Here is a 17,511-nt window from a genome sequence, read left to right as displayed (position 1 = left end):
TTACAATAATAGAAAAATATAAAATAAATTGTAAATGATGCTTTGGTCCAAAAGGATTAATTAAAAGTTAATGCTGTTCAAAAAAATTCGTGATTGTATGTTGTTTATTAAATAAAATATTACGAAGTTTTTGAGCGTGCGCCTCCGCGTGAGATGTATCTTGAAGTTAGTTCCGTACATATCAATTGTTTCGCTGCGACTCACTCGCATCGCACCCGCTTGTTACCGACAATAACAGCAAATAAAGAACAATTCTTGAAATACGGTATGCGTCCCTATTTTGCAAATTTTTAGAAAATCGTCCCAGAACGGCCCCCTTCCTAACCTCTACCAGAAAGTGTTCACAAAATCATATCAGCGTTCTAAATGTACCGATTTTTCGCGTGGCCGGCGCTCACTGATATGCACAGGTTCGACTTTGAGATATAATGCACGCAGTAACTACCATTTTTTTCAATTATTTGATCTTGCATATTTCGACACTTTTGATGCATTTTAAACATTTTCATGCATATTTGCATGAATATTTTAAGGTTTTTATGATGCATATAATCCGGTCTCTAGTTACGTGTATCACACAGGTAGTATGTAACTGTGGCTGACTGTTTTGATACGTAACCATGCATGTAACATTCCACATCCTTTCATTTACTACACTAAAATCATCAGATTTTACCATGAATCATCCTTCCATCTTTCTCGTGTTTTCATGTTTGTATTGGCAAGGTAGTAGGCAAGCAGCATCTAATATACGAATCAAAAACACCATGAACCAGCCAGTCACATTACACGATTTTTTTTCTGCAGGGTCAACGCATATTTTAATTCCTTAGGCGTCATCTCTGGAGGTGACGTCATGATGCAGAACTATGTATATACGATGTATTAAGTAATGGTTTAATTCTGCTCGACAGAGTAGTTCCTTTAGGTATCAGGAAGATCAAATTCTTTCTGTCTGCCATCAAGACAGTCACGCCTCTCCGTTGTTACAGAGATGTGTAGCTGTTCTTTTCATTCTCAGATTTACGTGCCTGGAATTAACGACTGTCACTAAATTTTTCCATAATCTTAACACTAGCAAAATCCCCTGAGAAGGTGAAGCTTTCCCACACATAGTCGCTAGTGCATAACCGTAAATACTGAGCAAGTTTCTCAATGCCATCATTTTACCCAATCTTGTTTCAGTAGCAAGAATCCGACGCCAGGAACTTAGCAGATGAATCGATTTCCTAGTAGGCTGACAGTCAGTCATCTACTGTCTGCCGCCATTAACGAATGTTCCTTAAACTAACAGCCTTGTAATGTGTACGTATTCCATATTAATTCTGAAACGTAATTTGCTTACGGCGAACAGACGGTCATTTAAATGCACATCATAGATTTCCCCCAGATATAGTCTGCAGTAGAACTGTTCGCATCACTGTTTGGTAGTCTGTGTAACTGATGTCCACATTAGACATACAGAGCAAATTTTTTATAAGCTATTATCGGTCCTGCCTGACTGGAATGTGTGTACTTCCACACAAGTCGGCCACCAACGTGTGTGTATTTAACTCCAGAAGGTGTTTCAAATCACATGTCAGTCAGTGTTAATATTTGTACATGTGTATGACATACCCTGGAATGCATTTTAGCATAATAATTCGATCAGAAGTCTCCCAACAGCGACAATTATTCGTACCAGTAGAGCAACCTCTGGGTAAAGGCAAAGGTTACAACACTTCGTCATGCGCTCAGCTGATCGTATCTCCTAAATTTGACTGGACTTACAATGCACTTGTAAACTTCTAGCCTAGTGTGTTTACTGTGATATGGATATGCCAGGGCTATGGGGTCAGTTGTGGAAGTGGATCTAGCAACGAAAAGCAACATTCCTATGGTCTTTGTGTGTGTGGTGTTACTCTACACACCAAAACGCACACTAAGGGAGGAAATTCAGGGGCATATATTTATTAATACTAGAACAGCGGGAGGGGCCAAAATGAGCCCTATCATACGTTTTTCGTTCGTTGTCATATCCAGTATTTACTTCGTTAATGAAATTATGCGACTTTTTCTAATTTTTTCTCCTCTTTCTGAAGATGTTTTAGTATTTACAAAATGTTTTAATTTTCCTTGTCATTTCATTCAGTATACCTAGAACGGCGGAAAGGGTCAATTTGACCCCACTGTAATTTCTCTTCTGAATATAAGCAAATTATCCAACAATACAATGGCAAGCAGTTGCTCCTCACTGTTGCAACTTGGCACGTGCACATTGCAGTCCACCACAGCTAATGTTGTGTCACTGAGGCAGTCTTTGTCCGTGAAACATGTTTTCGAGCATGTATCGTCAGCGTGGACTTCCTGATTAAGAAGTATTACATCTTTTAGAGAATTCCGAAGTTGAATCGAAAATTGATTTCACCGATGAAGATGACGATTATGTACCTGACACAAGTGAAGATGAACACATTGTGAACGAGGGGCGATTAGTGGAAGAGGATTCAGATACTGATATACGTCAATCATCACCTCTTTTACCACAGCAGGTACAGTTGGAAGCGTCTACAGAGATGATTTCATGCGTTGGAACCGTGTGGGAGATTGGAAATTATTCATCTTGTGGAAGTAAGTCACCTGTGAATGTTCTACAGGAAAGAGGAGGTCCCACTGCTTATGCTTGCTAACGAGTAGACAGCTCTGTCGTCAGTGTCTTCCGTCTTATTTCTGATGAAGCAATGCTACGTCTCATGAAGAACTAAACAGAATCAAACGCTCGAAAAGTACTAAAAAACAATGACTGGACTGTGTCACTTGAGGAACTGGAGAAACTGATAGCCATCATGTATGTTTTGGGTGTATTTTGCACAAAAGGTATATCTCTGGATGATCTCTAGTCGCACTCTTGGGGGCCTGGTTTTATCAAGGACATATGCCAAGGAATAGATTTCAGGAGCTTCTCAGATTTCTCCGTTTTGATGAAAATTCAGCCCGGGCTGAACGCCTGGCAGCCAATAGATTCGCTCTTGTATCTGAAATTTGGGGAAAGTTAATTGAAAACAGTATTCGCTCTTACCGCCCTGGAGAAAGTATAATCATTGATGAGCAACTCTTACCAAGCAAAGCAAGCTGCAGGTTTACTCAGTTCATGTTGAACAAACCAGACAAATATGGTCTCAAATTCTGGTTGGCTGTTGATGTAACGGCGAAGTATATATGTACTGCTTTCCCATACCTCAACAAAGAGGATACACGTAGAGAGAAACAACCACTTGGAGAGTACGTCATCCTGCGTCTCATGAAGCCATTTGTAAATCAGGGAAGAAATGTGACTACAGAAAAATTCTTTACGTCTCTCCAACTTGTTAAAAAACTCAAAGAAAAGAAAACTTCATTAGTTGGTATATTGAACAAGATCCGCCATGAAATTCCCAATGAAGTAAGGAAACCGAATGCTGAAATACACTCCACCACAATACTGCACAATAGAGGCAACACAGACTGCACCTTAACTGTATAAGAAGGAAAGAAGAATAAAAATGTCATTCTTCTGAGTACGCTGCATGCTCAAGTAGCAATGAGCAAGGAAGGAAAGAAAAAACCTGAAACCGTAAGGTTCTAGAGTGCAAAAAAGTACGGGGTGCACGTGGTTGATCAAATGACCCGTAAATATACTACAAAGGTTGCATGTAGTAGATGGCCAATGCAGCTGTTCTACAACATACTGGACATGGCGGCAATAAATACATAGGTCATCTGTAACATAGTAACGATCAAGAAAACGGAAAGGAAGAAGTTCATACTTCAACTGACAAATGAACGCAAGGGAACAAAAGAGCACGAACATCAGACAAAGGAAGAGGATATGGAACTGAAATCACCTAGAAAGCGGAGAAGTGCCCAATCAGCCTCTGCAAAGGCAACAAGACCAGCGAAAACTGTGTAAAATGCCAGAAGGCCGTGTGCTGAAAATGTGTGCATAAAACAGAAATCACCTGTGCTAAGTGCGTCTAGCAGCTTCAAATGACTTGAGTGAAAAGTAATACAGAACTATTTGTAAAATACATGTGAGAGTAAAATGGACCAAATATACTATATGTGTCTAGAAGGTTGTATGTATAATCGATAAATTAAAATTTATAGTTAAGAAACTTGTTAGCAGTAGCAACAATACATTTGTATACTACATTGTTGTTCAAACAAATTAGTAATTATTATTTATAATTGTAAATGGTTGTTGTGATTACTAGAGATAAAATACGAATTAGCAAACACTAAATGAAGTACTTGTTTAAGTAAAATATGAAAATATTTTATGTGGGGTCAAAATGACCCCTTTCCGCCATTTTAGGAATGTCAGAAACTCCGTCATTCTAGTGTTAAAGTATTACAACCGAAGTCTATAAAAATATGAGATTCTACTCCCAAGCGAAGAGTACAGCCCAACCCCTGTAAATATATTGAAGAACGAGGTAATGTTAATGTTGGAATTTGCTGTTGTAGTGAGAGACGATATAATGTAGAGATGACTTTAGTATCATTTTAAATAGAAGTAAGACGAGTATTTTGACACCATTTTAAGTGGAACTAAGATGAGTACTTTTACTGACACACTAGACTTAGGCTCTCAGTTCTTACGTAACTCACACTTACGCATCCTCTGCATTAAACCTCTCAGAAAACATGATATTATATGAGTACACCAATAGTAAGAGTTTGAGGTACCGATTTCGACAATAATTAATTAAAACTATAGACAGGGTGAGAATAGTTTGCATTAAAACCTGTCAAACACAGCACAGTCCAGTCGTATGCAGTAACTGCATTATGAACCATGGTGTGGTGTAGAGAGAGTTTGAAATATTGTTGGCCATCCATCTAATAACAATAAGGCACTTACAGATCATATGAGTATCATCTATATGAAGGTGTTAAAATATAAAACCAAACCCTTCATTTTTTTCAAGTCTGTCAGTTCCACTGTATAGCAAGAGTTTATTTGTTGATTTAAAAAAATAATAGTGCATAATGATAAAATGTTAAATACTGAAACCACAGAATGACGATTAGCACTCATAGGCCATCAGATAACGTTGCCATGAGGCTCTGCCAAATTGGCAGGCCTAATCTTACATACAGCAGTGATGTAATTTGAATAGTATTCACACCGACCACAGCTCTGGCCATCTCTCCCTAACGTGCATTAACCCCCCTACAAAAGAGTCAGTTGTATACGTGTAGAAAGCAGTAAATCTCCCACCAATACTACTGCCAGAGAGAACAGCCATAAAAAATGGTTAAATTATCATAAATGGCTTAGAAGTTAGAGGAACGCCGGGAAATAGTATTAACTGTTAATCTAAGACACGTAGATAACATCGGTGCTATCTGTGTAGTGCACAGTGTTATTTCATCCCTTAGCAACGAACTTCTCGTTGTTTTATCCTTAGCAGCGACAGTAAGTGATCCATGTGTATCACGTTTCATTTACAGAATCATTCCACTTTAAATTGAATCCCAATAATTTAAGATTCCAAATACATATCACTTGCAGCTCGTACATACTTGTAGAGAATACCAAGGCACTCAGAATCCATATAAAGAGTATTTTGCAAATCACATCCCACAGTACTAAAATGACTCGACGTAAGGGGACTAAGCACACACCATAAATTTTCTCTTTTCCCTATATTTCTATGTAAAGAGCTAGCGGTTTAGCAACCGAATGGATGCCTACCGGTTTACACCACAATAGTATTATCCAGTTGGGAAATCATTGTAGATATAGATAGGACATTTGAAAAATACATAGAACGTCTTTTGTATAATACTTGCATCACAAGTCTTAACGATATAGTCATGTTTTATAGGTATAATGTGTACTGGGAATAACATTACCGCTTTCTTGCACACACACAGAACTAGCAGGCTTATGATAATTGCTTCTTGCACCCTGTTCTTTGAATATACTGTCTTTCTACGATTAAAGTACAGTACATTCTAGAGACAGGGAGAAAAGACGAAATCATATATGGGAGATTACACACCACCCTCTGCTATATCTAGTGGCTGCAATAAAGTCATACGGCATCTCTGTCCATCTGTATAATGATTTTTTTTATTTCTAAACGTATAAGTGTGACATCACGATTCATATACATGTATCTAGTGCTTATGCTGCAAATTTCGATTACTCCTCTGTATAAATAATAAACCCCTATTTTTCAAGTGGTCTGGGAGCTCTCTCAACCTTCAGCGCAGATGTTTCAGTAATTTTAGAAGCAGATGGTTCTATGATTCTAATAGTTCTATTCCTTGGTACAAAAACTTGTAGTTTTCTAGGAAAGTGTCCAAGATATTATCTGGCACCTTGACCTTGTACTTATGCCACAAATTTCGACTACACCCTACGTATACAAACACATATCTTGTATTTCCATTTCGTGTCCCGAAGTTGCTATATTTTCCACCTTTTCATTTCTGACAATTTTTCCCTACACTTCACGGTTTTTTCGTTTCTTCCGTTTTTTCTATATTTTCAGTGCACTGCGATCTGGAAGTGAAGCGTCGCCGATATTTACCCCTCTGAATTGGTCTAATCTATAATTGTTTATCACATACATACCATGTTTAGGGTACTGATTCGGATTTTCAGGTGTTTTGACCAAGGGTTGCAACATATATAACCATTTACCAATCAAAAGTATAATTGTTCTCACGAGGGAATGTGTTTGTGCTTCTCATCATCTAGTGCAGAAATTCATACCGAGAGCAAAGTTCAAGAAGATGAGTTGCAGGATTGTAGATTCATGCACGCAACTATAGCTCTAGCCCTACAAAGCGACATCATGACGCCACTTCCGGTCATGACTCCTGAAAAAAATTAGAATGTGTATTGACACTACGGATAAAAATCACATAACTTGATTGGTTCGTTCGTAATGTTATAGATTTGTGTTAGGTGCTGCTGTGACGTTACAACAGATAACATTACATATGGAAGTGTGTCACAGCTTCACCAAGCAATGCTAATGTCAATATGGTGTCGTAAAATACCTACGATTACCGGTCATAATCGATCTAATCAATAAATATATACCATTTTCATACCACGTTATCGGAAATTGTTCGAATTTGATAGGGCATTATTCGTTGTGTGTTATGTAAAAATACATCAGTTTATGGGATTTGCTCATCAGTCTTTACTTTAACCAAGTTGGATTATGAGATATAGTATACAATTACCACACAACCTATCTCAAACGTATGTGCCCTAAAATACACTCCTGGAAATTGAAATAAGAACACCGTGAATTCATTGTCCCAGGAAGGGGAAACTGTATTGACACATTCCTGGGGTCAGATACATCACATGATCACACTGACAGAACCACAGACACATAGACACAGGCAACAGAGCATGCACAATGTCGGCACTAGTACAGTGTATATCCACCTTTCGCAGCAATGCAGGCTGCTATTCTCCCATGGAGACGATCGTAGAGATGCTGGATGTAGTCCTGTGGAACGGCTTGCCATGCCATTTCCACCTGGCGCCTCAGTTGGACCAGCGTTCGTGCTGGACGTGCAGACCGCGTGAGACGACGCTTCATCCAGTCCCAAACATGCTCAACGGGGGACAGATCCGGAGATCTTGCTGGCCAGGGTAGTTGACTTACACCTTCTAGAGCACGCTGGGTGGCACGGGATACATGCGGACGTGCATTGTCCTGTTGGAACAGCAAGTCCCCTTGCCGGTCTAGGAATGGTAGAACGATGGGTTCGATGACGGTTTGGATGTACCGTGCACTATTCAGTGTCCCCGCGACGATCACCAGTGGTGTACGGCCAGTGTAGGAGATCGCTCCCCACACCATGATGCCGGGTGTTGGCCCTGTGTGCCTCGGTCGTATGCAGTCCTGATTGTGGCGCTCACCTGCACGGCGCCAAACACGCATACGACCATCATTGGCACCAAGGCAGAAGCGACTCTCATCGCTGAAGACGACAAGTCTCCATTCGTCCCTCCATTCACGCCTGTCGCGACACCACTGGAGGCGGGCTGCACGATGTTGGGGCGTGAGCGGAAGACGGCCTAACGGTGTGCGGGACCGTAGCCCAGCTTCATGGAGACGGTTGCGAATGGTCCTCGCCGATACCCCAGGAGCAACAGTGTCCCTAATTTGCTGGGAAGTGGCGGTGCGGTCCCCTACGGCACTGCGTAGGATCCTACGGTCTTGGCGTGCATCCGTGCGTCGCTGCGGTCCGGTCCCAGGTCGACGGGCACGTGCACCTTCCGCCGACCACTGGCGACAATATCGATGTACTGTGGAGACCTCACGCCCCACGTGTTGAGCAATTCGGCGGTACGTCCACCCGGCCTCCCGCATGCCCACTATACGCCCTCGCTCAAAGTCCGTGAACTGCACATACGGTTCACGTCCACGCTGTCGCGGCATGCTACCAGTGTTAAAGACTGCGATGGAGCTCCGTATGCCACGGCAAACTGGCTGACACTGACGGCGGCGGTGCACAAATGCTGCGCAGCTAGCGCCATTCGACGGCCAACACCGCGGTTCCTGGTGTGTCCGCTGTGCCGTGCGTGTGATCATTGCTTGTACAGCCCTCTCGCAGTGTCCGGAGCAAGTATGGTGGGTCTGACACACCGGTGTCAATGTGTTCTTTTTTCCATTTCCAGGAGTGTAATTACCCAGCAGAGTGGGAACTGTAAGAGGGTATCATCATATGTAAGGATTTTACCACCTTACAGGAAAACGAAATAGAGATTTAGTAATATCCTACATACCGCTTTGTCTTCACAGCATTATCACGCGCTGAACTTGACACTTTGATTGGGCATTTTTGGCTTCGTCTTCAGTGACATTGTCGTCGATAGAACATTGCAGGAACCCAAACGATACATAAGAACCAGGGTAGAAGAACTCGTGGTAAATCTTAAATTCCAACACCTTAAACCTGATGACCTTGTTGTATCGAGTACATGTAGGTACGTATTTATTATTAATCATCGCATATTGTTTAACACAGGATATTGAAAAATTTCTGCTAATAAGACTGCATGAGGAAATCCAGCAGTTCACATACGGTCTCAATGATATACATGAGCTCTGTTATAAAAATAAGTTAGAATGATTTTATGGTCACCTTCATACTGTGGTAGGTGGCTGCTACATATAGCACGCAAATCTTTCTAAGTGCGTGGGTATCACTATCGGGCGGTCATCTTTTAAGAGAGTTATCTGCTGGAGGCAGGTGCAACACTTTATGTCGGCGTAAGGAATTCTGGACCGTTAACTAGAGTGAAACAGATTGGTGATTCCGCATTTAGCAGTTTTGCGTAAGACGTTTTCCTGGCAGTTACAAGCAACCAGTGTGTATGTGTGTTGAGGTCGTGGCGATTGTCCACTGCTTCCCCCCCCCCCCCCCCCACCCTCCCCCTCCCCACCCCCCCCCCCACCCCCGAACGGAGTGTGACTTTGGCGGAGTGAATTGGGCTACGTGCGAGACACCTGTGGCTACCGGTGCCGAGGGAATCCCGTTAGTGTAAGGGTTTGTTAAATAGCCTTACTTTTATGTATTGCAATGCGTGTTACTTCTTCCGTCAGGTATTTACATGCATTTTCGTGAAAAACAACAATTACTCAAAATAATGTAAACAGCGATAGACGATAGATGTTTGTACATTGGACTGTTTATTTCACTGTTTTCTTTAGTACTACTACGTCACATATTAATAGTACAAGGATAATGTAGGTTTGCTACTTAGAAAGTGGGCATTTGTTGTTAAGAAATGAATTACGTGATTTATTACACGCCGAAGCATTTCGTATGTATTTTGGAATGCTTCACTTAGGGTCAAGCTTCGCAGTCCGTACAGAAATGTTCTTAACATACATTCCGTCATCATGCATTAATAACAACAATATATAGCATTGATATAGATCTGGTATGTAGCCAAAGTTTATTTGTTTGAATATCTAGTTGTGGTGGATTCATTGCAATATTGTGATTCTTTATTCTTCCTGGGAGCTCTAGATGACCAAAAATAACGTCGCCTCCACATAAACTGTAATACTAAAAGCGGGATTCTGGTGTGAAGAGGGGGAGCTTGTTCCCTACTGGTCCAGAGAGATAGTGGAGAAGGAAGGGGAGTGTTTGGCGCTTAAACTGTTAGGAATGCTTATCTGCAAATCCGTCCACAGATTTTTCCTCTGGTGAAGTCGTGGGAGCTGGTGGATTAGGACTCGTTTGCTGTTATCAACATGGGCTGGGTGGCGCTTTCTGAATTCCTGATTTAGTAGCAGTGTCTTTTCTGCCAGCTACCAGGCAGTAGTTTGCAAAACTATTACACATACACGCTGATAAGCCAAAGCATTATGACCACTGCCCACCGCGGCGTTGGATGCCATCTGTTTGTGTTGCAGGGACGTATGCAAGCAAGCAGACACGAACGGGGGATCACCCTAGTGAAGATATGGGCTGCGAGTGGAGAAATCCTCTGAGATAAGCGTCTTTGACAAAGGGCAGACTATTATTACCCAGAGCCTGTGAACGAGTATCTCGAAGGTGGTCGACTTTTCACGTGCTAATCTCCTGAGCATCTACGGAAGGAAGTAGAAGGATAATGAAACTACCACTAGGCGCTAAGTAGTTGGACATCCACGACCCTTCGCAGACAGTGGGGTTCGGATGCATGTCTTCTCTGTAAAGTAGGATAGATGGTGATCTCTGCTAAAAGAGCACAATGGTGATTCGCATGTTAACCCAACGACATCGTCAGTTTTATTTCAGTATGGGTGACTCACATTTTCACTACACTACGTCGATGGTCGTCTCCAGAAAGGCCGTCATCAAGGTGAACGGCGGCTCGGAACTTGCGGCGCCCACGGACGCAGGCTGGTGGGAGTAGTATTATGCTATGAGAGACATTATCCTGCGCATGCATGGGACCTGTGGTAGTAATAGAAGACATGCTGACAGCTGCGAACCACCTGCAACTCTTCATGTTTGATGTTTTCCCCGACGGCGATGTCATCTTTAAGCAGTATAATTGTCCGTGTCTCGGAGCCAGAACCGTGCTGCAGTGGTTTGAGGAACTTTACAGTGAACTCACGATGATGTCCCGGCGACCAAATTCGCCTAATGTAAATCTAATGGAACCCTTCTGGATCGCTATAGAGCGCCATCACCGCGTACGCAAATCAGCGGAACGTGATTTACGGGAATTAAATGACGTGCGCAGACATTTAATGCCAGATACCTTCACAAACCTACCAACAAACGGTCAAATACGTGATACGCATGAGCAATGAAGTATTTCGTTCCAAAGACAGACAAAGACGCTATAAAGCAGGTGCTCATAATGTTTTGACTCACCGGCGTTTCTGTTATACACTGACGGAAAAAAGTCACAACACCAAAAAATTAATTACTTTAGAGTAACGAAATTTCGTGAATACCTTTGTCTAGGTAACATATTTGAGTGATTAACATTGGCCGGCCGCGGTGGTCTAGCGGTTCAGGCGCTCAGTCCGGAACCGCGCGACTGCTACGGTCGCAGGTTCGAATCCTGCCTCGGGCATGGATGTGTGTGATGTCCTTAGGTTAGTTAGGTTTAAGTAGTTCTAAGTTCTAGGGGACTGATGACCACAGATGTTAAGTCCCATAGTGCTCAGAACCATTTGAACCATTTGATTAACATTGCAAGATAACAGGTCAATATAAGCACGAGATAAGCCATTCCAAATGCGAAATTCTGATACATTAATGACCCGTGTAAGCGCCATAATGTAGAATGCAAGCATTCAAACGTGCATGAATTGCGTTGGACAGGTGCTGAATGACAGTTTGTGGGACGGAGTTCCATGCACTTGGTCGGTCAATACAGGGACGTTAATGTTCGATGATATCCCATATATGCTCAATTGGAGACAGATCTGGTGATCAAGAAGGCCAAGGCAAAGTATCGACGCTCTGTAGAGCACGTTCGGTTACAACAGCGGTATGTGAGCGAGCGTTAATCTGTAGGAAAACACCCCATGGAATACTGTTCATGAGTGGCAGCTCAGCATGTCAAATCACCGGACTGAAGCACAAATAAGCAGTCAGGACGCGTGGAATAAGCACGAGAGAGCTCCTGGTGTCATACGAAATAGCACCCCAGACAGTAACTTCAAGTGTAGGTCCAGTGTGTGTGTAGCATGCAGAGGGGTTGGTTGCAGACCCTCAACTGGCCGCCTTCTAAACAACACACGGCCATCACTGGCATCGAGGTAGAACCAGCTTTCATAGGAAAACACAATAGACCTCCACCCTGCCTTCCAATGAGCTCTTTCTTGACACCACTGAAGTCTCTACCATTAGTGGTTTGGGGTCAGTGGAATGCACGCTACAGGGCGTCTGGCTCGGAGCTGTCCTTGAAGTTATCGAATTGTAAGAGTTCTTTGTCTCACTCTGGTGGCAACTGTTGCTCAGACTGCTGCTGTAGACACAGAGTCATATGCCGAACACGATGGTCCTCCCTTTCGGTAGAGCCACGTGGCCATCCGGAGCTCCGTCTTCTTGCGACCGTACATTCTCGCGAGTATCGCTGCCAGCAGCAATGTACAGTGGCTACATTACCTCCAAATCTTTCAGCAGTACTGCAGAAGGAACATCCAGGTTCTGGTAGCCCTACTACATGACCTTATTCAAACTCTGTGAGGGGCTGATAATGGCGTCTTTGTCGCCTTAAAGGCTTTCTTAAAAACTTCAACTCACCACGTCTATTTTCAAAGGTAATTAACGTTCACGACCGTTACAGCGTGTATTGAAAGCAAACCTTATTTGCACCTTCATAGTCTTCCGGATGTAAAAACATGCCTATGAATTTTCGTTTATGTCACACAACTGTATTTTGGTGACGCAATTTTTTGTGAGCGTGTAGATAAAACAGAGTGTATGTGTGTATGTCTGGGATCTTCTCCCAAAGCCAAGGATCGATTTCTACCAAATTTGGCATAGAAACAGCAGGCTTAATTGGTATCAGCACTATGGGGTTTATAACCACCTTGCTCCAATAGTGCGGAAACAGTATCAACCTGCCACATCAATCTACTTTGAAGGGCAGCCTCCATGTCAGGCCCTGATATGAGCTGGATGTGCAGCATGCACTGCATAATGGGGGTGTTGTGGGTGTAGTATTGGCCTGTTTTACTGAACTGAACTGCAGTGGCCACATATGCCAATGACCATGGCTGGGGACAGGTTGAGATGGACAGAAGAGGGCATGGACATAGTGAGGGTAGGGGGAAATGGACAGATACTGGGGAGGAAGGTGAGATGCAAGAGGCGGGTGGAATGTGTAGAGGGGTGGTGGACAGGTGGAGTAGGAAAAGGAGGCAGAGATGGAAAGAGAATGGGGAGGAGGATATGGTCAGAGAGAGGGGTGAAGAAGATGTGCCAAGCGAGAGAGGGGTGGAGGAAATGGACATGCAAAGTGGAAAGAGGAGCTGAAGAGACAGAGACATTTGGGAGGAGGAGATAGGCAGATGAAGGGGCGAGGAAGAGGTGGACAGTTAGATGGAGAAAGAGGTGGGCACAGAGAGGGAGAGGAGGATGTGTGTTGAATACATGTATGGACAAAGCTGTAGGGAAATATCTAGTCGTTTAAATAATGCAAATTTCCCTAACACTGCTGGGAGGGAAGATGGGGGCTAGTGTAGTGCTAGCTGCTCAGTTTGGTTCAGTCGCTTTACTAATATCAACACAAAGTAGGGGGAGCCTGAAGCATAGCCTACCCTACATGTGTTTCACTTATCGCTGGCGGCTTCTGTGCGTGTTTGTAGCACCATGCTAATTCTTGTGCATACCATATTTATACACATATTTGGCCGACGATCCTGAAAATTGATAAAACTGTTGTGCTTACAGAATTTTGCTGTGACATGGCACACTAGTGTCTTACGTCATACATTTTGTTAATATTTACTTGAGTATGCTGAGACAACATTAATTCTATCAACAGGAGAATGCTCTCATTTCAGTATATACACTGTGATGTGACAGACACACTAGTAATGTAGGGATGACTTAACAGGAGTTTATATGTTTATATATTGCCTGTAGTATTTCTTTAACATTTAAAGACTTTGCGAGAGCCTATTTGTTGTTAAACTATATGCTGACTTAATTTGTTAACATCACATTTAGAATAGAGGTTTCAGTATCAGGAAAAAATCGGTAAAGTTGCAGCAAATTAACTTAAAATAGCAAATAATCAAGAGATTAATTGCTATTTTGCGTTAAATTGTTGCAATTTTACCGACTTTTTCCAAGTAATCAAAGTATGGTGGTCAGTTGTTGCTCATGTGTGTAGGTGTAACCTCAGAAAAGAACGCTACACACGACCCCTGGATTGTGTTAAACGGGCAACAGTGATCTGGCAGGCAAACCTATCATCCCACTAAGATCTCCTGGTTATAATACACTTGGAATCAAATTTACATCTCTATGGTTCTTCTCAGAGCCACATGAGAAGGAATATCGGACATAGTCTCCTCATTTGCCAGCTCAATACAGAATATTCCAACAAAGAAAATATGAGAGTCTCTCCAACATCTTGAGAGAAATGAATGTGTACATTGCTGAAACACATATCAGCAATGTAGTTAGTCATCGATCAAGAGGCGCAGCACCTGGATACAAAATACTTGGTGCAATGTACCATCATGTATATTGATAGGCAACTTCGTAGTAATATAGAAAATACCTGCTTCTTAGGTGTTAATACTGAAAATGAAATCCAAATTATCACCATAAAAGTTGAAGAGATCACAGCAACAAATATAAATAAGCCATCACAAGTACAATGGCCACCTGAAGTTTTAACATCACTCCCTCACCCAGCTACCTGTATGGGCGATTTTAGCACTCATCGTGCAATGTTGAAATATAACACCAGTGATCACAATGAAATTGCACTTGCACAATGGGCTGAAGAGAGCAGTTTAAGCCTAATTTTTGATCCAAAACATAAGGGTACATTCAGGTGTGCAACATGGAGCAGGGATTACAACCCAGATATTTGCTTCTCATTACAAAAGTCTTAGAACCAGCCTTTAAATATATTCAAAATAGTTGCTGGTGACTTTCCAAATAGCCGACACCAGTCAGTCATTTAGAAAGTGGGGTGCCAGAATCCAGTTATACGATTCATTCCTAGACCAACCTCCAACTTTCAAAGGGCAAACTGACAAACATACTCAAAAGACGGATAGCAGCTTCACCTGAAAATTATTTCAGATTTGTTGTTGTTGTAATCTCGACTCCAAAGAAATGCATACCAAGGGGCTACTATAAGGACTGTATTCCATGCTGGGGCCAATAAGGCGAAGAACTTTATGAATCATACATGGTGGATCGCGATACTGATCCAGCCGATGAACTGATGCAAATATTGAATCAATCAAGAAGAGAGAAGTGGATCAAAACAACAACAGAGTTTGATTTTAAGAAATCAAGTGCTCAGTCTTGGAGCTTGCTGTAGATTTCGAGAACGCTACTCAGTGACACCAGACAAAATAGCAAAGAGAATCGTCCACTCTCTGAAGACCCAAAAGTCAAAAAGCTTTTCGGCAAGTACACAATTTTCTCAGGACTTCACATTGAAGACGGCTCTCCAGGATGTGAAGACAAGAATCCTGGGAAACTGCGTGTAGAACAAATAGGTTTTAGGCCAAACAGGAGCTGCACAGACCCCTTAGGGGTCGGTATTATCCCCTGTATTTTTCAACCATTATATTTCTGACATATCTGAAACCTGCACAAATTAGTTTGGATATGCTGACGATCCAACACTTTTGGTTCAGCGTCTCTTACCAACATTGTTGTTCTACCTGAGGTTCTGCATCCGAACTACTTATAGTTTGAACTCAATGATATGACTAAATGTTATGGTAATGGGAGAGACTTTATCGACGTTTTTGAAATACTCTGAGTCTTCATCCTGAGCCTGCTGAAGATGGTAGTCGTGATGTGAGAACATTGGACAGATGAATACATTATAGAGGGATTTAACATGGAACCATCAACCAGCATATGCCATGTGGCACTTGCTGTGGACACAGCCACATGACTGCTTGGAAGTTACTGCATTGTACCAACTTGAGAAGGTGTAGGCAGGTTGCAGTTCGTATCGAATTTGTACAGTGTGCTCTTCATCAAAATTCTAGTGATGCTGCCTTACACATGCACTCGTTTTATTTTTCATGTATAAGGCCTTCTTTTCGGGAGATGGTTGTTTTAACAGTAGAAACGCTCATACCAAGGTTTACGAGAATTAAAATGCGAATGCTGTTAGATTTCAGCAATGGAGGATACCTAGAAAATTTTGCTGTATTATTTCGTAGCTACGCAGGTCTTAAAGCACGTTTAAATGAAATAACTTGTTATCAGTTCTGCACATACTGATCATTATACCACTTTTTACTTGTAACATCCACTGGCCGCTGGATGAAGGCGCTTCAGAGCGTTTCAGTGTCACTTGGCCATAGTTATTCATTCAGCCAAGTCTTTAATGAAATATGATTAATGTACAATGTTTTTACTCATTCTCAGAACTTCAGGGCTTGTAAGACACAGAACCCTTGACAAAAAACTTATGTTCCATTAACATGAAACACCCTGTATGTTTCTTTATTTTCTATGCCTTTAGTTTTATACGGCGAAAAATTGTAGTTACAGTGGGACACATTAGCAGTGTGATCAATTTCATCTGACTACAAGCTCAAGTGTGTGGAGCATCTGCTAAACAACTCAGAAGTATCGCTAGGGAAGATTGGTGTTTCGTCAGTACACGTATTAGGTTATAGCTATCATTCCCATCTGCCCAGCACATTATAAAAACTACAGCCTCAACAGATCAAAATATTCATTTCACCTCCTTATCAGCTCATTACGCCAAGAAGATTTAGAGAGATAATTCAAACCTAAAGAACTAAATCAGGATTGAACATTAGAATTTATATTCTGAACGGCGACAACTATTATGAACAATTGATTATTGTGAGTCCGTTGTCATTATATTACTAATAATCTACAGATGTAAGAACTGTCTGCGTGCCTATGGAATATAGCTTCAGTTGTGCGACTGGATTCGTGATCTCCTCTCAGAAAGCTCACAGTACATATTAATCGCTGGAAAATTATCAAGTCAAATAGAAAGTGGTAATTGTCTCTAAATATGGAGCAGCGTGAGGTCTTCCGTATGGGTACGAAAAGAAATCCGTTAAATTTCGGTTACGCCTACACTATAAATCATACAAATTTAAATGCTGTCAGTTCAACTAAATACTTAAGAATTACAGCTACGAACATCTTAAAATGGAACAATCACGTAGATAATGTTGTGAGTAAGGCAAACCAAAGATTACGTTTTATTGGCAGAATACTTAGAAGATGCAATAGATCTATTACAGAGACTATCTACACTACGCTTGTCCGTCCTCTGCTAGAGTATTTCTGTGCTGT

Source organism: Schistocerca piceifrons, chromosome X (assembly GCF_021461385.2).
Source record: "Schistocerca piceifrons isolate TAMUIC-IGC-003096 chromosome X, iqSchPice1.1, whole genome shotgun sequence".
Taxonomy (NCBI): Eukaryota; Metazoa; Arthropoda; class Insecta; order Orthoptera; family Acrididae; genus Schistocerca; species Schistocerca piceifrons.
The sequence above is the reverse complement of the archived record's forward strand: the minus strand, read 5'-3'. Positions refer to the sequence as shown.